The sequence below is a fragment of the Chiloscyllium punctatum genome, chromosome 2, assembly GCF_047496795.1.
Source record: "Chiloscyllium punctatum isolate Juve2018m chromosome 2, sChiPun1.3, whole genome shotgun sequence".
In the NCBI taxonomy this organism is placed as follows: domain Eukaryota; kingdom Metazoa; phylum Chordata; class Chondrichthyes; order Orectolobiformes; family Hemiscylliidae; genus Chiloscyllium; species Chiloscyllium punctatum.
Window position 1 is genome coordinate 134542126 of NC_092740.1, and position 24910 is coordinate 134567035.

Below are 24910 nucleotides of genomic sequence, written 5' to 3' on the forward strand. Positions count from 1 at the left end.
TTTAACCAAAATGTTCAAAACATTGATTGAACAGTACAGTTTGGATAGTCATGACTACTGTGCTCTGATTGTATCAACTTACTGTATCGGTCATGTGAGATACTGCCTTTGGAGGTGTGTGGAAAGCACTAGGTGGCAAAATTGAATAGAAGACAAGATATGAGCAAATTAATTCAGCAAGTGTTTGTTGAACAGTGAAATAAATTGCAAAACAGATAAGAGGAATGAGCACAAAGAAGGGAATTTTGCAATAATGAGAGGCTCATTTGGAACTGTGGAGACATTTTCAATTGAATACAATGGATGGGAATGTCTCTCCAAGATTTATGAGTTCAAATTTTTTAAATGCAAATTTGAGTGCAAGAGGGTTACTGGTGTTAAAGGAAATCTCAGTTTGATTTCCATATTGATCTTGCAGATCTTTGTCTTTTTTGCAATTCTTTCTGAATTGCTCAGTGCCTTTTAATTTGTCACATTGAAACCTCAAGAGAGGTATACAGTATGAACTAGATTTGTAGATGTATGCCACAAGCATTGTTGCACAATGTTTCTATTTATTTGATGTGTACTTTGAGCTTAGGCCTTGTCGGGAGAGTACATTGAGAATGCAGTGGAAAGTCGGGAGACATGCAGACCAGAACTGCTATCGTCTGTTTTACGTGATCACCCAAAATTGAACCATCTCATTGTATGATATTCCATTATTCTGTTTGAAAGTGTGAGTCCTAGTGAATTTTCATTTCTTTTACATATCTCGATACCCTTTTCCTTTGTTTGCATCTCTAATGACCTGACCTGTCTCCGGATGCTGAGGAATCTTAATTGTTGCATTGCAGGCCATTCAGAATTATTTAGTCAATTGACGGGGTGTATTTTTTTGTTAACCTCTTACTTCATATCCAGCTTTTTTTTAAATTGGTGGCTGTGAAAGTTTTTTTTAAATCTGGGCAGTAATAAGAAATGATATTCACACAGTACTGGATTATGAACGGTGGGGTGAGAGGAGATTGCATGGTATTAGTTATTATTAGAGACCATCATTTTCAAAACATCCAAGCCTGCAAAAATACAAATAAAATCCACAAATTTCAGTGACTTCCTTTAAAGCAGGCAATCTGACACTAGCACTGAATGCCTGATAAATATAAATGGCTCCTCCTCATATCACTTGAACTGGACTCAATGTTTTAACGTCTAGGCCTTTATTGATGACCTGTTTAAGTTCAGATGTTGGTCACAATTTCAGCAGATCGGAGATGTTTTAAGTCCTGTGTGCTTCCTTGGCTATAATTGCAGTTTCTTAGCATCAACCTTACTAATAGGTGGCCACATTAGGAGCTGCACTTTATATGTTGTTACCCGTTAATTTGCAGAAGTCCTGCTTTTACTACTTGTGATTTGACTTGGGAATTGTCCTCTGTGCATCTTGAAGTTTTACAAGCAGAAGAAGTAATTCAGAGACTGATGTGATGAAGTTAACTGTGAATAGACTGTGGCATCTTGTATGAATATCTGGAGATATATCTCTTTTTGATATGTGCATAATCCGCTGAATTGAAAGGGCAGCGTTCAAGCAAATTTTCATCAGACCAAGTGAGAGTGAGTTCCATAAATTCGAAAATGATTTTGTCTTCTGCTTGACAGCATGAAGGAGAAAGGGAATAACTCAAACTAAACCATAGATGCTGCTGTGTGTTTGTTCTTCCAAGTGTTTCCAAACACTTTCTGGCTCTGTTTGAATAACATTGTGGTATGTTCATTCTCCTGGGATGGAATTTTATGTTTGTGCCATTTTGCAGCTATGTCTCACTCTTCTTAATAGGTAGAAGAATTATGGGGAGGTGTGCCAAAGGGGGACACCCGAGGTCACATTTTTGTTTGCATGAGGCTGAGATTGCTGCTGGCATTTCAGTGCGCTCAGATGGAATCTTCCTCCCATGTGATATGAGCATCTTTCAAGGACATCTGTTTTGCTCGTTTGAACACTAACGACAATATATTATGAGGTTTTGGTTGGAGGCAATGCCTGTAAAGCATCATTTTTCAAGTGTTTATTCATCCTGAATCCTATATCCCATGTGTTGGATCTTTTAATTGCAGCAAGATGCATGATGACAGAGGACTGTGTGACATATTAGTGGAGATTTCTGACTTCTGTGACTTAGAAAAGTGCTTCTAAATATTATTAATTTGTGTAATTTAAAGCATAATACATTAGCTTTTAACTGCAACTTGTGGTCTAGTAGGTTCAGGTTTGTGTTTGGCAAGATCCAATAAGCTGCTGTCTGCCAATGAACAAAAGTGCTTGGCAATGTGATGCATGATCTCATTTTTACCCTGAAACACTCTCTCGTTCTGTGATTCAGTAAGGGCTTGGCATTCTGAGGATGATTAGTGAGAATTGTGCGGGCCCCTCTTCTTATCACAAAGGATGTTGATTGGGCTGCCCAATCCAGTTGAGTCATGCAGAAATTTAAACCTTTGGAATATAATCCGTTAACATTCAAAAAAACTAACAAAGTGGCACTGATCTACTGCCAATCTTTGCTTTGTTACGAGTGGGTTTAGGGAAGTGAATTGATCAGGCCTCTTTCCTGATGAAAGGCTTATGCACGAAACGTCGATTCTCTTGTTCCTCGGATGCTGCCTGACCTGCTGTACTTTTCCAGCACCACACTCTTGACTCTGATCTCCAGCATCTGCAGTCCTCACTTTCTCCTCCGGACTTGAATTGACATCTAACTTCCCTTCAGAACCGTGAGAACATACAAACATATAGAGTAGCTTGTTTGGCCCTTTTGAATCTGCTCCACCATTCAGTAAGATCATGGTTCATCTGATTTTAACCTCTATTCTGCATTCTTGCAAATCCCCATTAATCGTTCACTCCCTTGGTAATAAACCCCTGCCTTCATGATATTTAGAGATTCTGCATCCATTGCCCTTTTATGTAGGGAGGTCAATTCTCAACCCTCTGGCAGAAAAAAAAATCCTAATTTCCGTCTTAGAAGGGCAGCCCCTGAATTATAAACAATTTGTCCTAGTTCTGGATTCTCCCACAAGAGGAAGCATCCTTTACACATCCACCTGATGAAATCCCCACAGGATCCTTTAAATGTTTCAAGAAACTCACTTCTGACTCCTCTAAACTCCAGAGAATACAGGCCGAACTTGTCTCTCCTTTTCTCATTCATTCCAGTATTACAATCTAGTAAACGTTCTCTGAACTGGTTTAGCATTGCATTACTCCCCTTTCTATGTAGAGTGATCAGCACTTTGTTACAGTATTCTCCAGACGTGGTCTCACCGATGCCCTGTATAACTGAAGCATAATCTCTTTACCCTTACATTTAATTTCCCTCATAATAAAATATAACAAAACACTATTTATTTTCCTGATTACCTGCTGTACCCACATGCTAACCTTTTGCGATTCATGCACAAGGATGCTTAGGTCTCTTTTCATCTCCGAACTCTGCAATCTCTCACCGCTTAGCATGTTTTCTTTATTATTTGTGCAAAATGGACAGCTTTTTGCTTTCCCATATTGTATTTCATTTGCCAGATCTTAATCAAATTGTTTCCCTTTGTAGGTTCTATATATCCTCCTCATAGCTCACTTCTCTACCCATCTTTACAGTCAGCAAACTTAGCTACCATACCTTCACCCTTTCATCCAAATCATTTAAATAAAGCTCAGTACTTTGCCATTTGCAACAACAAACTTTGTCCCCTAATTTGATTGCCTAACACTTTCTTTGCTAATTTGAGTACTCTGGATCAGAGGCTAAATACAATGCCTGGGATAAGGTGTTCCTGATGTAATCCTGTCTGTGTGCTGAATTAGTTGATTTGCATCAGGTTGACTACTTTTTCTCATTGCTCCTATTTTAGAAAAGTTTTTTTTTAACCTGAAAAACCATTTATACGTCAAGTCTAATCCTCTGCTCACCTGTTAATTTGCTGATATTTTAAATTCTGTCAGTATTCAGTTTCTGCTTTCTGAACAAGAATTAGAGGATTGTTGCTGTCCAACAAAACTTGACAGTTCCAGAAAAAAGGAAAGTGACTAATATAGCTTGATACTAGCTCAGTATTCTTGTCTGTAGGTCTGTCTTGCTAACGCCAACTGATTTGCAAATTGCATTGTACCTTTTTTTGAAATCCGGTCAATTATCACCTTTGAGTCACTTAGACCTTAATTTTCGTAAAGATGGCCAGTAACCAACTTACCAAATGGTGCAGGAGCCCCAATCTCATGAGTCTCATATGAAACATGGCAACTTTAATTTTCCCTGGTGTAAGGTAGAATTAGGCCAGGTTGTACTGTGAACATCTGTAGCTGATGGAAAGTTAAAGTGATGTGTCCTTCAGTCACATCAAATAACCACTGATATAATATTGAAAATACGGCTTGTGGGGTTCAGACCTTTCAGGAGAAGTTCTAAAGCAGCTGGAATTCTTTGGAGAGCTAAACTTTGGAGAGATTAAGAGATTTTCTTTGATTTGCTATGTGGACAACATTGGGAGAGGCCAGCTGCCCTTTGGGAGATATTGCATTCCCTTTCGACTTCTTGAAGCTGAGCACGATTATGCATTAAAAAGTGGATGGATTCATTGGAGGTATTAAGGGAATTGTCAAATCATTTAAATATGGCCTTTGTGACAAAAATGTGAGCAGTTTTAGGAAAACATCTGTGATTGCTATTTCACCATTGCTTATCATAAACATGAGGGCTCTATTAAAGGAATTGGACAGCTTGACTAATTTCACAACATATCAGAGTTGTGTAAGGCTTAAGGGTAGTGAGTTGGCACTAGGTTGATTTAAAGGGCCTTGGGGGTGATTGGAGGACATGAAGGGCTATGGGAGATGGTGGCATGACTTGGCATAGTTGGCATGTGCATGGTAAAGGCAGGAGGGCTTTTTATTATGATGATAAAGTTCCACATCAACAAGTTGGACCTTTTTTAAAAGCGTACCTTTGCAACAAAAAAAAACAGGCTGTCTGGTTTATGACACTGGGAATTTTGCCAACACTGAGTTCTTGGCTTGGGTTTTAGAAATCAGGTCTCGGTTTTTGTTTTCTTCTTTACTGGGGAATTGTGAGAATGTGGAACTTGCTATCCCAGGAAGTGGCGAAGATGCATAGTGTTCAAGATGAAAGTACAAGTGAGAATGGAGTCAAAAGCTTAAGTTATAAAATAGGTCAGGAGGATGCATGTGTCGAGTGTAAAATCTACCACTGATTATTTGGGCCAAGTGTCCTGTTTCTGTGTTGTATAACTATATGTATTTGTGAAACCGCTTGGAATTGTGTTTTAGCAGTGCTGTGTAATTTGTGTGTGATGCAGCAGTGGATTAAAATCATTAGTTGTTCAATTTTCAGTTTTTGCAGACATGCAATTTGTACTTTGTCAGTTCTGTAAAACTGTTATTGAATGAAAATGACTGGGCTGGTGTATGCCGAATATAAATCCAAAGTGTATTCAGTGGAAGTAATGGAGAGAAAAAAAAAGTCTTGGTGAGCAGCTCTATTGAATGGGAAGTCAATATATTCTAACTGGAGATTAAATTGAACAGAATTTCTCTTAATTCATGGAGAAGGTTATGGTGTAGAGATAATACGAACAATAATGTTAACAATCCAGAGGCCAGACAAATGCCCTGGGGACTTGAGTTCAGCTCCCACTTTAACAGCTGATGGAATTTAAATTCAATTAATTGAACCTCAGTAATGGCAATGAAGCCATTGTTGATTACTATTCACTTATGAAATCTGCTCTCTTTGCTTGGTCTGGCCAGTGTGGCACTCCTGACTCTCAATAATATGAGCAATCCTTAAGTGGCGTAGTGAACCACTCTGGTGTATCAAACCACGAGAAATAAAGGATAAAATAAATACAACTGGATAAACCATTGCAGGGGAAAAAAAAAACAGATCGGACATGTCCAGTCCGGCTGAACCTGGAAATGCCTTGTGTTGAGATTTTGGGACTTGTGTCACAATTGGGATAGCTGTCCCAGAGATTAGTCAAGCAACAGCCTGACATAAAACAGAAATACAAAATACTACAGATGCTAGAAACCTGAAGCAAGCACAGAGAATCTTCAGGTCTGTCAGTATCTATGGAGAATCAAGTAAGTTTAATATTCTGAGCCACTGATGCTGCTCTTCAAAACTGAACGAACAGCCTTACATAGTCATGCTTGTGGAATCATACCTTACAGTCAATGTCTTAGACTCCACATCACTATCCCTGGATATATCCTGTCCCATCATTGGTAGCATGGTAATGTACAGTCTACAGCAAGCTATCCTGGCAGTCCTCAGCATTCACTTGGAACTCCAAGAGATTACATGGTAACCAAGTGAAACATGAGGATGGAATCCTGCTAATTGCCAACTACTGGCTGCTTATGGCACCATACATATCACCCAACCTTAGCAACTCAAAACTGGAAATCCAACTCCAAACTGGAGCCATCACTAGCAAAAGAATTGTATTCAAGCATGGAATAAACTCATGACATAGACCCCCATTCTACCATTACAGTCCAACTGGGAGATCAACCCTGGTTTGATAAAGAAATTAGGAGATTATGTAGAGTGCAGCAATAGATATCAAGCACAGGGCTACTTGTGTGTGTCAAACATGGGAGGAGCTTTGGAAGGGCTCGATTGTACCATTTATGTGGATAGGGGTGTGTGGAGTGAGGACTTACATGAGGCCCCAAAATTCCTTAGTTCTCTGCATCTGTTACTTAGTTGTATTGAGGTGAAAACTTTAATCATCTTGCTTCAGCACTTGTCTAGCTAGCTCTGTGGCTGCCTCCAAATTGTATTTTTGGAGGTGATAGACTGGGCTGTACCCTTCCATCACTTCCTTGGAATGACAATATATTGGTGAATGCCATTTGAAAGGAGGTGGCCTGCTAAGTCAGAAACTGTTCCAGTTCAGGAAGATCCAGACTCATGAGTTTAATGCCAAACTTGTCAAATTCAGAATTTGAATTCCATTTTATGTATTTTTTAAAAAGTGGGAATTAAATGCTGCTTTTCATACAGTGAAGCTAATGTGTAGTTGTAAACCCCAACTGCTTAACTGTTGTCCTTATATGGCCTAGCCTATATGTTACTCCAGTCTTTTACATCAATGGTAGACGCAGACAAAGTGATGTTAGAAATGAGTAAATAAGCCATGTCACCTGTGTTTTTGAGATAGAAATTGTGTTTCACTCCTGTTTTTATCCTCCCAATATAAAAATGCGGTAGACCAGCATTTAACTAATAGACAACATTATTAGCTATCCTACATTAGACATGGGCAATGTGCAGCAGGCACCTCCAATCCCTATCACCAGCAATGCCTTCACAAATTTCTACAAATCCAATAGCAGCATCATCCTCCAATGCTAGCATCCTCTGTCAAGCTAATATTCCACCCCAGCCCCCGTCCACAAAAGCTCCAGAGCCCTACTTCCTGCCAATTATCTGCCTTGGGAAAGGTTACATTGTCTGTTTACCTGACACAAGATTCCAAAGTGAACTCTTTAATATGAGCTTCATCACAGCAAATGGTTACAACTGAGGGCAGGGGAAATGTTTCATGGTTGTCTTCAAAGACTCCCATAAACAAGTGTGGAGTACCCACCAAGATAGCCCAATTGGAGAAAAAGCAGCCATGATGCTGCCGGGCATTTCAAGTGATCTCCAAGAGAGAAAGTCAAGTGTCAACAATCAGAGGTTCATCTCAAAACCTGAGCATCCCACCCAAAGCTGCTTCAAACACAATCTGCCCCACCAATGGCATAGAGCTCAAATAAGGCATTAGACTATTGTGTCACCTGAGGACCCATAAATCCTGAGTGAAAGGAAGTCATCATCAGTCCTAGAGGACTATCTAAGAAGAAGATGATGGATGTTGCAACAACACTGAATTCCTTTGTTAGGGGTGGGGGGTGAACACTGATTTATTTATTGCCTTTGGACTTGTCCTGCAAGTAGCTTTCAAATGACATGCCAGCTACTTCAGTGGGTTTCAACGATAGCTAGATAGGTCACTGAGCAGGGGTGTGATAGTGCTGTAGTGCTTGAGTTTTTCTTTGATCCTTTCTCTTCGAGTACCCTAACCAAAGCAGAGTTCCATCTGTGTTTTCATAATTGGTGCCCTGGCCCACGTGCTGCAGAACTTTGATCCTTATCTGTGGAATGCTTCATGTTCATAAATGGTGCTACATGCATTTGTGACAAACATTTCAGCTGCTTCATGTAGACTGTCCAAGTTAGCAGCCATGTAGAGGAATGCATTATGTACTGTTATATTGTACACCTTGTATCTGTGATCCATCTAATATATAAATTGAAAAGAAACAAAATAACAAACGTGTGTGTGTGTGTGTGTGTGTGTTGTGAACAGAACTGAACAGAGTGACTCCATGCTGATAGCCAGCACTGAAGCAGCTTTATTTAAATCAAGTCTTGTAATATTAAAACTGGGATTTTATGTGTACACAAAGCTGAGTTTACACTCGGGGGCCCAACTGCATTCACAGGCTACCCTAACTGGGAAATCAAACTCATGGGTTACCTGTGATTTAGATTCCATACTCTCTTTTTTACATGTGTCAGCAAAAAAGGTGGTAGCCTTCCTTTCTATCCAAACCCATAGTTGCAACCTTTTATTCTCCCACCTAACTGATAATTCCCATTCAGAGCATCAAAGTGTCATGTAGAACAATGGTTGTTATTTACTTTTATGATAATTTTGGTTATGTTGGGATTTGGAGTAAATAGCTGCACTTGCTTGCTTATTATTCTTTCAAGACAGTGGATTGAAGGAGAACAAAGCACTCTCTACAGTTTTTTGAAAATAAACTACAGCCTTTTTGCAAGGTAATTTGTTCAACATGACTTTTGAATGATTAAACAAAGGCTGTTTATTTCCCTAAAGAACAGTTTCTGCACTGTCTCTAAACCAATTGATATTTGTTTTTCATGCATGTCTCTCAAATCTGCCTGTGTGTTTTTCATTTCGACCAGCCAATGTAAACAGGGAGCAAATGCATGTGCACACATTGCACCTTTTTTGACAGGGCATCATACAGCACCGCAGCCGATTGCTGCAGCTCCAATCAACTTGTTAAGCCTCCCTGTGATTGGAGTGCTACATTTGTCTTGTGGCGAGATGTCATCTTGCCAATTGTGAGTCTGCTTTTTGGTGTAGTGAAGTTAGCTGCAAATGTTTGGTGTCAAAGTCGCGAATGCAGACATTTCCCAAAATGTTAGCTTGAAGGTTGCCTCAATTTTTAAAATCCAGTCCTGTATAGAAGTTTAAAAGTTAATTGCTTTCTTGGATATCTTCTCTACTTAAAAACCAAATGAATTTTGCATGGGCTACTTTCAGTTGTCTGTGAACCATATGATTCACCTTCTCCATCAAATAATAATTCAAATGAAGGTATTATGTGTAATTTGTTCAATCACATGTCTAACTGCTCTGCTGGAACTTGCTGACATTTATTCAATCCGCACGCACCAGGCAGTTTTTTTGGAGTTTCCATTAGAGTTGAAAGAAATGTCAATTTAACTTTCTTTACGCAAATACAGACCCTGCAGAATAAAGCAGGAATAGACAATAAGACCAAGGGAAAAGTATCCGTGATGGAACATTGCACAAGAGTGGTTAAATGACTGAATAATTAAATTATGTTCCTTGTCCAATCTTTGCCATTTAATTACTCATGCCATCTACATTTATTACATATTTCTCATTTTATTTCCTTTTCTAACCTCCCGCAATGGCCCTTTCCCATAACTCTTTGCTTCCTTCTATGCATTTAAATTTCTAAGTTATAGCAATGATAGGTTGTTTTTATGAAGTGTTAAATTAATTTCTCTTCCTACAGTTACTGTCTGACCTGTTGAATGTTTGATGCATTTTCTGTTTTGAGTTTTTAACTCCTGTGCTTTAACAAAATCTAATTCTCATTTCTCAAATTGCTGTAATATTTTGCCTTCCTCATTAAAAATAGCAATAAGTTGCTTTTGAAAACCCTGATCTACTAAACCCTTTTTTTTTATCCTTCTCTTGCTTCTGTCTGCACTTGGAAAGAGTGGTTAATACTGGGTTATAAAGGCTTTTACTGGTGATCTATGTTCATTGTCCACAATCATTATGATTGTTAAAAGTTTTAATTATACATCTCTGCCCATGTTTACCACTGGAAGTTACTCAGTCAACATTTACCGATTATACTTGCTATGCTACTTCTCAATATGTAGTTTGAAACCAGGGTTACACAAACTATTCTCTAATATGCCCCAATTTTAATATTTAATTAACACACATTTTGTGGATGTGATCAGCCACAAAACAGCAAAAAAAAGCATTGTAGCATAGTATACAATTATAAAGTTTATATATTTCAAGCATTCACATGATTTAGATAGAAAAACATATTTTGCAAGTACATTGTAAAAGTGTTGTTGTTTTATGTGCTCACTAATGTGTCATTGAACAGGTTTCAGTGCTAAATTTAAGCTAAATGCAAAGCTAAATTTAAGAAAGCTAGATGATATCATGATATGTGACATTTGCAGATAAAAGTTCTCCGACTTGGACTTTGTACAGGCAGTCAGTCAGTCAGGCCAATAGTCAAAAAGTCAGTCAACAATGTATAAAATGTAATGATGTAAGTAGTCATAAGTGCAGCCTATATGTAAGTTTATGTCACATTAGTGTAAGTAGTTGGTTGTTAATAAATGTCCAGATATCTGATTTCATGAAGAACTCAAATGTTACCTGGATGAATATAGAAAACAACATCACATCCCTCACCAGTCCATTACCTCAACTGAGGTGCAGGAGCTTGTCGACTTTCACTGGAAAGCAGCAAAACTGGAAGTTTATATGCATTGAGATGGCTGAGCTCATAGTACAGGTTATTCAGCAGATTCAGTGCAATGAGGTCAGAGCTCAGCAATTGAGGCATTGCACCTGAATTCCTGAATGGGGACATGCTTTAAGCCATGGACCAGAACCAACGACTTGAGAGAGAAAAAGAGCAATGAGGAGAACAAACCAATATGGCATGCTATCTGTGCCTCAGTGCTGGTCTGTGGCATAGTCTTGGAGGAGGGAAATCTCGTGACACTGTTTGCTGTTTCTGTGAAACCAGTTGGGGTTATAATGCACAATTTGGGAATCACTGTTCTAACCTCTGGCCTCTGCATCATTTTGGACAATATGAAGATTCTCTCTGGTATGGATCCACCAGCTAAAGCAATCTAAACCCCTCTATTCTGAGCAAAGCTTTAAAATTGTTCGAATGTTAGTGAAAACGTGAAAAGCATTGAATCATAGAAGTATAATTGTGCAGAGGGATTCAGCCTATTGTGTCTGGTTTGGCTGTCTGAGCATTTTGATTGTGTCAGTCTCCTGCCTTTTCCCTGTAACCCTGCATGTAGGATGTAGATATAGGAAGAGAATCCTATTTTCTGAGTAGTGCAAGATATAAAGGTCAAACATATATTGAATTAAACAGACAAAATGCCAGTAAGATACGAAAACAAAATGGTGCCTCATGCAGATCTGAATGAAAACTCTTGCTGTCAATACTTCAGCTTGGGTTCACTGGTGCCATTGAGAAAGTGAAGGCCAGGATTTAAGTAAAGGAAAGGATTCTCCTTGGTAATAGTGTCTGCATAGCACTAGCAAGCAACTGGAAAATTAGTATACTCTGCCTGACTGCCTGTGGTAATTTGTCTGAGAGGTGAAATTATTAATGACTCCTTGCTTCAGTTTGCTAAGAAATGCAATTGTGGCAAAATATTCCAAGCATTATACTTTGCCTTCAACTTTCTGCTGTAAGAATGAGAATATTGCAATGATGATTTGAGAGCTGCATTTTCACCATGGCGTGGTGAAATGGTGAATGAATGTAGATATTATAAGTCCCTTTCCCTGAACACAGCACTTTCTTGGGCAAGAGTGGGTTAGGATTTACAAATGTGTGGTTCACTGCTTAAATCCTCAGCAGCCTCTAGCCCTTTCTGATTTTGATGTGGAGCATAGTCTCATGATGAGTGGGCTTGACCTTTGTTCACATCTTTTCACAGCCAGTTGAGAACCCAGGTTAAAACATTGAATTCCATTGTGTAGGTCACCACGAGCATTCAACATAGTGCGGAAGACTTCATGAAGTTTTGTTTTAGCTAAAGTGGTTGGAAGGTTCAAAGCAAGTTCAAATGTAGAAAAGCAGCTGCAGCAAGGACCTCCAGAAACCTCTCTCTGTGGAATAGGAGTGTCCGAGATTTGTTTGTCTTTTCAGGAACATGTAAGTAGGTGGTTCCCAAGAAAAACCTTATAGAAGTGAATGTATTGTCCTGTTGGATCTGTGTGCTGTGAGAAAAATAAAACAAAAAATTTTTTCATGGAGTTGTGACTTTGCGAGGGATAATGGGAAAGCCACATTTTAAACAAAAAAGACTAGAAATTTGATTTAAAATGCTTAATAGCTTTACAGAACACTAAAACTTCACATTAATTAATTCAGCAAAATGTTGCCTCGTGTATCATTTTCCATCAGTATTTTTGGCCATTGCAGTTTGTGGCAGAATGCAGGTAATTCTATCTTGCAAACAAAACCTCGTGATTGCAGTCACGTTTGACTAGGTCAGGTCAGGACGGCAGGGCCACTTGGCAATATGGCTGTTGTGCGGTGACCTTTTTGATTTTGTTTTCCTTCATTTGAATTCAAGTTTTCAAGTTCAGTCCTTGTTTAGATTGGCGCTCATGTCCGCTGACTACTAGTCCTGAAGCATTGATACCATATTACTGTACCTGCAGTTGTTTCCTGTTTTATCTGATGAACACATTGTCTATTTGTTTGTTCCTGACTTTTCATAACACTTTATCCCAGAGAAACAAACTTCTTTTGCATCCAGAGTGAGAATTTGCTTTACGATTCTGTGTCACTGTCAAGCATGATTGCTATTTCAACCATTTTAAGCAGATACTCCGGTATCTACTTTCTGACCTGTACATACCTCGTCTGGACCATTGTTGTGGTAATTAAAAGTGATTTTTTTTAAACTATTTAACCTGTACAAACATCCCTAACTCAGCTGGTGGTTGCAAGAACAGTTTGCGAGCCTATTTTTAAAAGGTATGTACAACTGAAATAGCCCCTTCAGCAAAAAAGCTTTACACTTGAGAGTAGAAGCGTCCAAATATGTGCAACAGCTGGAGAGAGTCCACCTAAGATTTATACATCACACAGAAATGAAGAGTCAAGACCATATGATGAACATTAAAATTCTTCAAAGCCTCATTGTGGTGGCCATCAAAGAAGCGTTTCTTGAGACAGATTGGGTGAGGCAAATATATCTATGTGTTGGATGAATGGCTTTCTAAAACCATATTTTACAAGCAGCTGATGAGCACTGGGCTGTTCAAAGAAAATTATTCCAGATCCGATTAAATATAAAACTTGATTTAGAAACATGGAAGACATTTTTGCCTTTGGAGCCGCAGATGTGGAAGCAAACAAGTGTGAAGGTGATTTGCCAAACCATTGTTGCAGGAAAGGAGTCCACCTGCAAATTGCTAATAATTTGGAGGGGCAACAGAAATTGTACTTCATTCCTCAAGGAAACTGGCTGACTGCCCAAAATTTAAAATGGACTCCATACTCTGGCTTTGACGGCTGCAATACAGGTGAGAAAGGTTTCAGGTTGGAAATTTTTTTCAGATAAAAAATTGCCTTTGTTCTATAAAGTGATTTGTCCTTTTCAAGTTTCTTGACCTCCTCTCTACCTCACCAACCCCCTCACCTCCATCCAGGGCCTTCAAACAGTCCTTCCAGGTGAGACAGAGGATCACCTGCCTATCTTCCAACCTAGTTCACTAGATCAGGTGCTCCTGGTGTGGTCTTCTGTACATTGGGGAGACTGAATGTAAACTTAGGGAATGGTTCGCCAAACGTATGGTCTACAAACAAGTTCCGTTCTTAAGGCTGTTCATAAGTTGAATTTGTATGCAAGTCTGAACAGTTATGTACGGTTCACATCTAGCATCAATTAGTCAAATGTTTGTCCAGATGTAGTGTTTGTTGCAGTCTCTGCAGGGTATTTTGTATGGGATTTGATTTACTGTTTGTTGGTACTTGGTCCTGTAGGTTCATCAGTAGCTGTTTCAGTGTGTTGGTAGGTTTGTGGGCTACCATGATGGCAAGAAATTGGAGTAATCTGGTAGTCATCTCCGATGTCTTTGATGTATGGTAGTGCGGTTAGAGTCTCTGGGTCTGTTGTGTCTTCTTGAGATACATCAAGGACATCTCTGAGATGACTACCAGACTGCTCTGACCTCTTGGCATCATGGTAGCCCACAAACCTACCAACACGCTGAAACAACTACTAATGAATCTAAAGGACTCAGTGCCAACAGCCAATAAATTGAATCCCATATACAAAGTATCCTGCAAAGACTGCGACATACACTACATCTAGACAAACATATTTGGTGAATTGACGCTAGATGTGAACCGTACGTAACTCTTCAAACTTGCATACAAATTCAACTTGTGAACAGCCTTAAGAACGGAACTCGTTTGTAGATTGTATGCTTGGTGAACCGTTCCCTAAGTTTACGTTTGGTCTCCCCGATGTACAGAAGACCACACTTGCAGCACCTGATGCAGTAAACCAGGTTGGAAGAGAGGCAAGTGAACCTCTGTCTCACCTGGAAGGACTGTTTGGGGCTCTGGATGGAGATGAGGGGGTTGGTGAGGTAGAGATGAGGCAGTTGATCCAGTAACTAGAAAAGCAATTGCTTTATAGAGCAAAGGCAAATTTTTCAACAAACACTACATCGGATGGACAGACAGAAAACTAGCCACCAGGATACACAAGCAGCAATTAGTCGCCAAAATACATGACCAGCTATCGCTAGGATCCTGACACACAGACAAAGAAGAACACCACTTTGACTGGAACAACACATCCATCCTAAGACAGGCTAAATAGAGACATACATGGGAATTCCTGGAGGCCTGGCTTTCAAACTGGAACTCCATCAAGAAACACATCGATTTGGACTCCATTTACCAATCTCTGAGAAAAAGAACTGGAAATTACATCACCCACATTAACAGACCAAGACACACAAATAGAAAGTGGGACAGAACACCAGCACTTCACCGGAGGCTCACTGGTGACTAGAGTGGTGATGAAAGGTCTGAGAACAAACTTACCAGCTCCACGAGCGAACTTACATACAGAACTTCAACTTGAGCTACAAATCTTCTCAAAAGTCCCATTTGCCTTTGGCCTTTAGTTTTAATGATCATGCTGCTGGAGTTAGTGTGGTGATCTATGTTTTGCGAATTGTTGGAAGTTGGTGCGTAAGAAATAGTTACATCCACAAATGTTTGGTTTTAACTTTTATAGTAGGTTGAAGCTTTTTAGGGAATTGATTCGTCCCAACTAGAGATTGGTGATCTCTGCCATTGTCACAAAATGATTTGGAGATGCTGGGGTTGGACTGGGGTGTACTCCTTCATCAGGTGAAGAAGGGCACTCCGAAAGCTAGTGTGCTTCCAGTTAAACCTGTTGGTCTATAACCTGGTGTTGTGACTTTTAACATTGTCGCAAAAGGCATGTAAGTTCTGAATGGGAAAGGCAAACAGCATCAGAACATGGCATCGGTTGAAAGAAGAATGAGGTTTAGGGAGCTAGGTAATGCAACTGATCAAAGGTTGTCATCTCTATTATTTCCAGTGGCATGTGCTAGTGATCATAGGTAGAGGCGGAGAGCACAGATGATGTCCAGGGCTGTACTAAAATGGATTGAAAAAGGGAAGCTTCTGTCAAATACTGAAGCCTCAAAACAGCTCATCAAGAGAAAATGCAAGATGTTGCTTGAAACATAAATTAGTAGAGTGAAAATGGGACATTAAAAATCACTGGTGGGTAACATTAAGGAAAATCCAAAGGTGTTTTCTCAATCTATCAGGGGCAAGAGAAAAACTGAGAAAGAGTAAGGCCCATTAAGGACCAAAGTGGCAATGAGATCTTTGCATTCATATTCACAATAAAGAAGGATGATGTAGGTTTCGGATTTGGGAAGGGGTCTGTGGTATACTTGAACAAATTAACATCAAGGGAGAAAAAGTATTAGCAGTTTTAGCAGGCTTGAAAGTAGATAAATTACCAGGACCAGATGATATGAATTCAAGGCAGCTAAGGGAGACAAGGGAGGAAATTGTAGGAGCTCAAACATCAATTTACAAATGCACTCTGGCCACGGGGGGATGTCAGAGGACTGGAGGCCAGCTAATGTGATACTGTTATTCAAGAAGGGTGTTGGGGATAAACTAGGAAATGACAGGCCAGTTACTCTAACATCTTGAAACAACTGGAAACAATTCTGACAGAATTAATCAACACTTAGAGACAATAGGATTGTTCAGGGGTCCTTAGTGTGACTTTGTAAGGGGAATATCATATCTCAAATTTGGTTAAATTTTCTGGAGTTGTCTAGGTGTGTAGATAAGGGTGGAGCAGTTGGTGCAGTCTGTATTGATTTATTTGAAAGCTTTTAAAAAGGATTTGCATGACAAATTAGTCAAGAAGCCAAGAGCCCATGGGCTCGAGGGCAAATTGGATTCAAAGCTGGCATCCAGGACAGGAAGCAGAAGAATGATGGTTGAAGGCTGCCTTTGTGACTGGAAGCCTTTGTCTAGTGGTATGTCACAGGGTTCGATGCTGGCTCCCTTGCTGTTTGCTGTGTACATTAATGGTCTACACATGAATATACAAAATATGCGATCAGTAAGTTTGCAGATGATATGAAAATTGGTGGTGTGGTAATTAGTGAGGCGGAAACCTTTAGACTTCAGGAACAAATGTTTAGACTGGTCAGGAGGGCTGCAAGTGGCAAATGGAATTCAATTCTTAAAATTATGAGGCGATGCATTTGTGTTGAACTAAAGCAAGGGAGTACACATTGACTAGAAGGATCCCAGGACATATAGAGAATCAGAGAGACTTTGGGGTGTGCATGCCCATAGGTCAGGAAAGGTGGAAGAACAGATGGATTAGGTGGGAAAGAAAGCACATGGAATGTTTGCCTTTAATGGTCAAGACCTTGACTACAAGAGCAAGACGTTATGATGGAGCTATATATAACACACAGGTAGAGCACTGTATGTAGTTCTGGTCACTAACTGTAGGAAGGATGTGATTGCACTAGAGGAAGTGCAGAAGGGATTCACTCGGATGTTGCCAGGCTGGAGCGATTTGATTATGAAGAGAGATTATCGGCTGAGCTATTTCTTTACAGCAGAGAAGGCTGAGAGGTGATCTCATTGAGGTTTACAAGGTTCTGGGGGGTGGGTGCATAGACAGGATAGGGAGGGGTAACCTTTCCCCTTTGGGGAAACCAGGGGGCACAGTTTTAAGATAAAGAGCAGGATTTTAGAAGGTATTTGAGGAAAACAGTTTTCATCCAGAGAATTGCGGGTTGTGGGAACTCACTGCTTTAGATGGTGGTAGAGTCTAGATTGCTCGATATTTAAGAACTATTTGGATCAGGATTAAAACATTGCAGCATACAGGTTTATGGGCCAAGTGCAGGGAAAAAAAAGGATGAGACTAGATTGATATTTGATTACCAGAGTGGACATGAGCCGAAGGATCGCTTTCCAGGTGATAAACACTCTCCAAGTCTCTGTCCAAATCCTGAACATTAACTGCTAATGCCCCTTTCATGAATTACTATAGATTTGATGAGTGTTGCCTCCTTTTAGTGCTCATTTCTTCAGATGCATTTAGTGCCCCATTGCATCTTACAGCATCAGAACAAGATGAGGTTAATTCAATGCTTAATAGATCCAGACATGATGTCAGTTGGAAAAAGGTATCTTCAGAAAGGGCAGGTTATTTTGTTTCCAAAAGAGTTTTCAAACTTGTCACAGCATAGCAGCACCTTCTCCTCAACTGAGAGAACTATGCCACTTTTATTCCACCCTCTACCCTCGTGTATGTTTTTTAATGCTAATGTAATTCACTTTGAAATTGCTGCCTGCACAAGATTGCAGACCATCATTGTATTCCCTTCAAAACAGTTGAAAGCGATTGAGTGGGGGAGGATGGGGTTACGCAGAGCGGATAAAGGAACATGTTGACCATTTGTCAGTGTCACTCTTGCTAAGCATGTGGCTGCTAATGTTTCCTTTTTATTGACAGCTCCGCGAGTGAGGAATTACGGGTTTGTGTCCATGGCCTATCCCCTCTCCTGCCTGTCGTTGAATATGAAGTAGTACTCATATGACAGATTGTATTTCAGTGCTCACTTGAGTAAGGGATGTGCCATTCCTGTTAAAGAACGTGTGTGTGTGTCTCGAGATTACTAGCTACTTTTCAAAGCCCAATGTCAGGGTGATTTGTGTTGCCAGTAGTGAACTTCATGAAATAACTCCACAGAAGCCTGAATCCCATCACAACGTCAGCCTGTATTTACACATGGAGAGTCCTTAACACTGATTCAGCTGTCTCAGAGCCAGCACTCAGTGACAGGATGTTTGACACTCCTGTTTATAGCGGTCAGCTAGGGCTGCCTAATTGGACCAGACTAACAGCCCCACTCAGGGAACTCGTATTCTATGAGGTCCACCTGGCTGACCCTTGCCCCCTAAACAGGACCAACTTGAAAAACTTACCCTGAGTTAAGTATTTTCATGGCAATTCCATCAATGCCAGTGTAGTGAAACTATTAAATGAAAGCAGCAGATTATGAATGTGAATGTCTAAAATAAAATCAGATAATGCTGGAACTACTTAGCAGGCTGTGAAGATGAAAACAGAATTAAAGTTTCAAGTCCAGTATGATACTTCGTTGGAGTGAAAGGTTTACCATTTATACAAATTAAAATGTTTGCCAAACACTTTCACAAGATGATGTTTCTTTTTATGCTAAGCTGATATTTTGCTGCTAAAACCAGTTGTGCCCGTTCTATTGTTGATCAGGCTGTCCCACACAGGAGGAAGACCACTTCTTTTATGCTCTTACCTTTTTAAAATGGGTGTGTTTCAATCATCACATCAACACAAATAAAGCTGTGTACAAAATTGTCATTTTTTTTGGCTGAATTGAAAAAATTTATCAATAATTTTGATAAATTTGATACCCTTCCTGTGACACTACATCAAGAAAGCAGGGTGAACAGCCAGTTTCTATCTGACCAACTATTGGCTGATCTGTTAATGTTTTGTGATTTTTTTTTTGTGGCCTGGACGTGCAAGTGGTAATTAAAATCTACCTACTATAAAGACCGTTTGTTTTTTGTTTGCTACTTCACTGAAGACATTTTTAAAAAAAACCCAAGATTCATCCTTATCAGAGGTACCTTTGTTTGCAGATCTGATTAATGGAACAGTAATAGCATGGATTGTGTGGGTGGAAGTGCACTCAGTGCTGACCTTGAAGAGAGCTGCCCATTCTGTAGTGTCATGGTGTGATTTTTCCCTTTTACAGTTTAAATCTGGTGCCAAGTCAGAGGAATGATTTGGTGTCAATAGCAGTGATGCCAGCAGGTAGGTAAAAAACCAGTCACATTGAAGTATTCATCCACTGCAAATTAGGAAGATAAGAGCACCTGATATCCTTCACCTGCTTTTTAAATTGAATATGAGGAAGTTAAGACGAATTAATTTAATTGAATTAAATTAATAGAAGTTAAAACAAATATATTGTTCCTTCAAAACATATGCACAGCAAATTTAGTGTTTATGGATGAATTTGACATCCCATAAATATAAAATTTGCTTTTGAGGGTCGATAGGGTGCTTAATGTTACTTGGTATGATACATTTATTCTTCATTCATTCATCTGGTATCACCAAGGCAAAACCTTTTGGAGGGTAATGATAAATTCTCATCAGTTCAGTCGATCTCCATTGATTGCAGTTCGGGTGTTACAGCAACATTCCCCCCACTCCCGCTGGGAAAGCATAGAACCACAGACAGAAATGACGGAGATCAAGTTTTTTGCATTTGTAAGGTATGAACTTGTGATGTTTTAGTAGATTAAGTGCTGGAAGCATAGAGGTTGACTAATGTGGTGCTATTATTTAAGAAACGTTTGTAAGGAAAAGCCAGGAAACTATAAACCAGTTAGCTGTCTGTCAGTAGTGGGCAAGTTGTTGGAGGGAATTCTGAGGGACAGGATTTACGTGCATCTGGAAAGGCAAGGACTGATTAGAGATCGACAACATGGTTTTCTGCTTGGGTAATCATGTCTCAATAACTTGACTGAGTTTTTTTGAAGAGGTGACAAAGAAGATTGATGAAGGCAGAGCAGCAAATGTCGTCCATATGGACTTCAGCAATGCGTTTGACAAGGTGCTGCATGATAGACTGATTAGTAAGGTTAGATCACACTGGATCCGGGGGTTGCAGAGGGAGGAGGGGGCTAGCTAATTGGATATGAAGTTGGCTTGAAGGAAGGAGTCAGAGGGTGGTGGTGGAATGTTGCTTTTCAGATTGGAGGCCTGTGACCATTGGTCTGCCACAAGGATCAGTGCTGGGTCCATTACCTTTGGTCATTTATATAAATGATTTGGATGTGAATATAGGAAGTATGGTTAGTAAGTTTGCAGATGAAGTTCTGGGATTGACATATTAATGAACCAAAACCTGCAACCCATTCTAAAAGATGAAAGACTTAACAGCAATCTAGGTTTGTTCAATATATTATTTCAGTTGCATGAAACCGTAATCTTTTGCTATAAATTCTGTGTCTTATGGTCCTGTTTCACAGCTACCTGATGAAGGAGCAGCGATCAGAAAGCTAGTGCTTCCAAATGAACCTGTTGGATTATAACTTGGCATGGTGGAATGTTGTTGTTAAAGGGTGCAGAAAAGATTGACCAGGATGTTTCTGGGACTGGAGGGTTTGAGATATAAGGAGAGGCTGAAAAGGCTAGGTTTCTTTCCCTGGGCCATTGGCGACTGAGTGGTGACCTTGTAGAGGTTTATAAAATCATGAGGGGCATGAATAGGATGAATAGCCAAGGAATGAATGTTCCCTGGGGTGGGAGAGTCTTAAACAGGTTCAAAGTGAGAGGCGAAAGATTTAAAAAGGACCTGAGGGGTAACTTTATCATGCAGAGGGTGTTGTGTGTGTGTGTATGTGGAACGAGCTGCCAGATGATGGAGGCTGGTACAATTACAACATTTAAAAGGTTAGGTATAGGTATATGAATAGAAAGGGTTAAGGGGGATATGGGCCAAATGCTGGCAAATAGGACAAAGTCAGATCGGGATATATGGTTGGTGCAGATGAATTGGACTGAAGGGTTTGTTTCCATGCTGTATGAATCTATGATTCTATGACTCTAATATCAGGATTCAAATCAGGGCAGTAGCATTTGTTTGGGTGACTTACTCATCTGAAAAATTTGTTGCTGGAAAAGCGCAGCAGGTCAGGAGACTTGCTCATCTGCACAATTTAATGCATGTTTACTGTCACAGCACTATACGTCTTGGAATAAACTCTGTCAAGGGAAGAGAATGCTTAACTAAGCATTGGTTGGCCATAAATAATCTTGGTCTGTGAGTAATTTGGGTTAATATCTAAATGAGAATATTCCAAGATTGTTGCAAAACTTTGAGTTAAGCTGTTCAAGGTCACAAAGAGTTTCAGTCTAAATGAGCTTTTGTGTTTTGTTCATCCTACAATGACGACTGGCTGTTGAAGGCATATTTGAGTCAATGTTTTAAAGACAGCTCTTTCTCCATCTGCAGCCAACAGCAGTTGACTTGATATAAGAATTTTCTCTAAAATTACACCATTTTTGAGGAACATGAATATGAATAAATATGTAAATAAATCAAAGAAAAACAGTAAGGTTTCCTCATTAGTTCTTGTGTGTGGTGAGAAGATGTTATCATTTGTGACAGCTTCTGAATGAATCCAAAAGATACATCTGAGTAGTGAGAACTTACAAGCTACCTATTTTCCAGAATCTCCTGTTACACCTATTAACTGAAAAATCAAAGCAAAAGCCTCCATTGATCAGTGACTTTTTCATAAATTTTAAGCAATCTTTCAGATTTTAATCAAGGATAGTCTTAAGAAAGAGCCTGTAATATAGAAGTACATGGGTCAGTTAGTAATTGGAAAGACTATTTGACTGCAGCAGTGATGATGCACTTCATCTGTACATTGATGTTAGACTACAATAGAAACAGTCAATATAACTATCTTTCATGAGGATATTTAATGAGCACTCCAGTTTTCAACAAGTTCAACAGTAATTGTGACTGCAGAAAAAAAATCCCTCCAATTAATCTGTAGGGTAGATCACAAAAGAAAAGATTGATAAAGGTTCAAAATAAAGTTTGGCTGACCTGCATTTCTCAAAGTTCAATGGGATACAATAGCTGAGAGCAAAGTAACAGTATTTTAGATGATTTGTCAGCTCATGTGAAAGAGATCAGATGGACTGTATAGACAAAACAACAACTTTTTCTCTAATTCTTTGCCATCGGTCTATGATGTCCAATGTTCACTTTCTGATCTAATCTTGTATATCAGTTAGTACTTTACATTACTCTGTGACAGAGTAGTGTTGAGGAAATTGTACCTGACCTTCATTTCTTGTGCTTGCTATTGAAGGAAGAGAGAAATTGGCCATGATTCATACCATATTGCAGAAACTCAACGATATCAACTATTGAGCTTGTTACAGGAGCAATGATGGCTTAGCCAAAATGTCAGGTGGGGTAGAAGCCACAGTCTTTGTTTGATCAGTATGTTGGTATTAGAAGAATGAGGAAGAAGTTGCTGAAGATTTATTTTTAAAATAATGGATGCAGCACTGTTTTGAAGAAAACAGCAACAGTGCAAGGTGTGGTGATGGAGGAGGCAAAAACTTTGGATAAGGGAAAAGGTGTAATTGTTAAATCTGAGACTCGCTGCATTTAATTGAAGTATAGTATCTAACATGTAGATCGACTGAGCCAGAGTACTGAGACATCATAAATATAGTGCAGTGAAGAGAGTGGTATCATGAATTGGCAAAGGTAGCTAAGGCAGAATAAAAGTTTGACTGCATTTGACCTGTGCAGTGCCTCGAGTTAACCTGCTTCACCTTGTTAAAAATATAAAGTGGGTATCATTTTAAGAAATTTAAGGATGAATAAGCATGTAAACAATATCAAAACAGACTGGAGATGTAAAGTAAGCTCTTTAACTCATGCTTTCAGATAGAGTTCCAGTATTAAGGCTTTCATATCTTGCTTCTGGTTTCATGTGTATGTTCAACGGCTACACAGCATTTGACACCAGGTTTAGCAACATTAAGTGATAGTTCTGTCAGTAAACATAAGCTATTGGGTTGCATAGTTTTAATCAATTACATTTGGACCATGACACAGAGCATGATTTTTCATTTTTTAAAATTTTAAATTGAGTGGTGCAAGTGTGTTAGTTGGTGACAGTAGACATTTCACACACTTATTAGATCATTAGGTGTTGACAGAAGAGTGTGGCTGAGTTGTTTGACCTATCACTGACCGATATCACTATCAGCCAATTAGAGATCAGTAGCTTCTGGGTCCTAAAGATTGTTGCTTGAAGCCCGCTCCTCAGGTTCGAGTGGTAAGGAGGTTAATCTTTTTCTTATTCTTGTGATGGACTGGGGGCATTGTGTACAGGGAGGAGTCAGAGTTGACCCCCTTGAAGCCTCTGTCTTTGAATGGCGGAGGTTGAAGAACACACCCACTTGCCCACCTACTTGGTCTGGCAGATTTCCCAGTGTCCCTTAGTTGATGGTAGGTTTAGATGGTTGCCAAATGCCTGACTTAGCGAGGTGGCAAGTGTAGGGTGAGCTGCCCTATCGGAACAACTCAAGTAGGCAGCTCACCACCACTTTTTTCATGGAAATATAAGGATGTGCGAAAAATGCTGGCCTAGTTTGTGATTCCCACTTTCCATCAATGAATTTTAAAAATGCTGTTTAAGTAGTTTAAAAAGATTGTGAGCTGATGAAACCGCATAAATGTCTTGAGTTGGTAAACTTCCATCTGTCTTGAATAATCATTATGCTGAGGAACAGTAGGAATCCTGATGTCCGTTGTTTGCCTACGTACTCTTTTTTTCCCTTTCCCCCAATCCCCTTTCCCTCTTCCTTTCACAAATAGAAATTAATAAAATTTATCAAACGAACATGACTGTTTACTATCTATGGATTGCTGACCTTGGAGATTTATCACAGTCTCTAAAGCATGTGAAGGTTTTAATCTATGTTCAACTCAAATGGTATTTTCCTTTGTGCAACAAGGGTGAGATGGTAATGGAGCTAAACACTGTGCTTCTGATGAGCCTATTTGGGGTTGAAAAATTTACCTGAATATCATCAGACCTGTCCTCTGCAGCAGAATCATTTCCCGATTATTGCACGTAAACTAATAGCTGATGCATTGTGAAGATTGCCTTAGCTTTTCATCAGAGTTTATCATTCCCCAAGCATGCTAAAGCAGCTCCTTGCAGCTCTAATTTTTCACTCAACCCAGTTATTTCACCGTTCACTGCTGAAGGCAGGCACAAAGATCTGTCATGATTTAATGGTTAATCATTCACAGAATAGAAAATCATTTTAGTTGTGCTGTGTTTTGTTTCCTTTTTAAGAAGAGGTCATTTTTCAGCTGTTGAAATTAATCTGGTTTCGCTCTGAGCAGTGGATGTGGAAAATATAAGATGTTTGCATTACCAACTGCAAGCCTAACTCAAATGTTGTATGAGACCCCGGGTTGAGCTGGTTCAACTTAGTTTAAAACTAGGTGTTCTAATCTTGAGTGCCATGTGAATTCATTTTGTTTTGAAGTAGCTGACATTGTGAAA

The 24910-nt window shown here is 39.5% G+C and overlaps 1 protein-coding gene across 15 annotated transcripts in view; it reads left to right on the forward strand.

The window, feature by feature from the left end:
* The window catches only part of LOC140490074 (adhesion G protein-coupled receptor L3-like), a 652730-nt gene that overhangs the window by 107025 nt on the left and 520795 nt on the right, over positions 1 to 24910 (forward strand). The window lies entirely within an intron of this gene.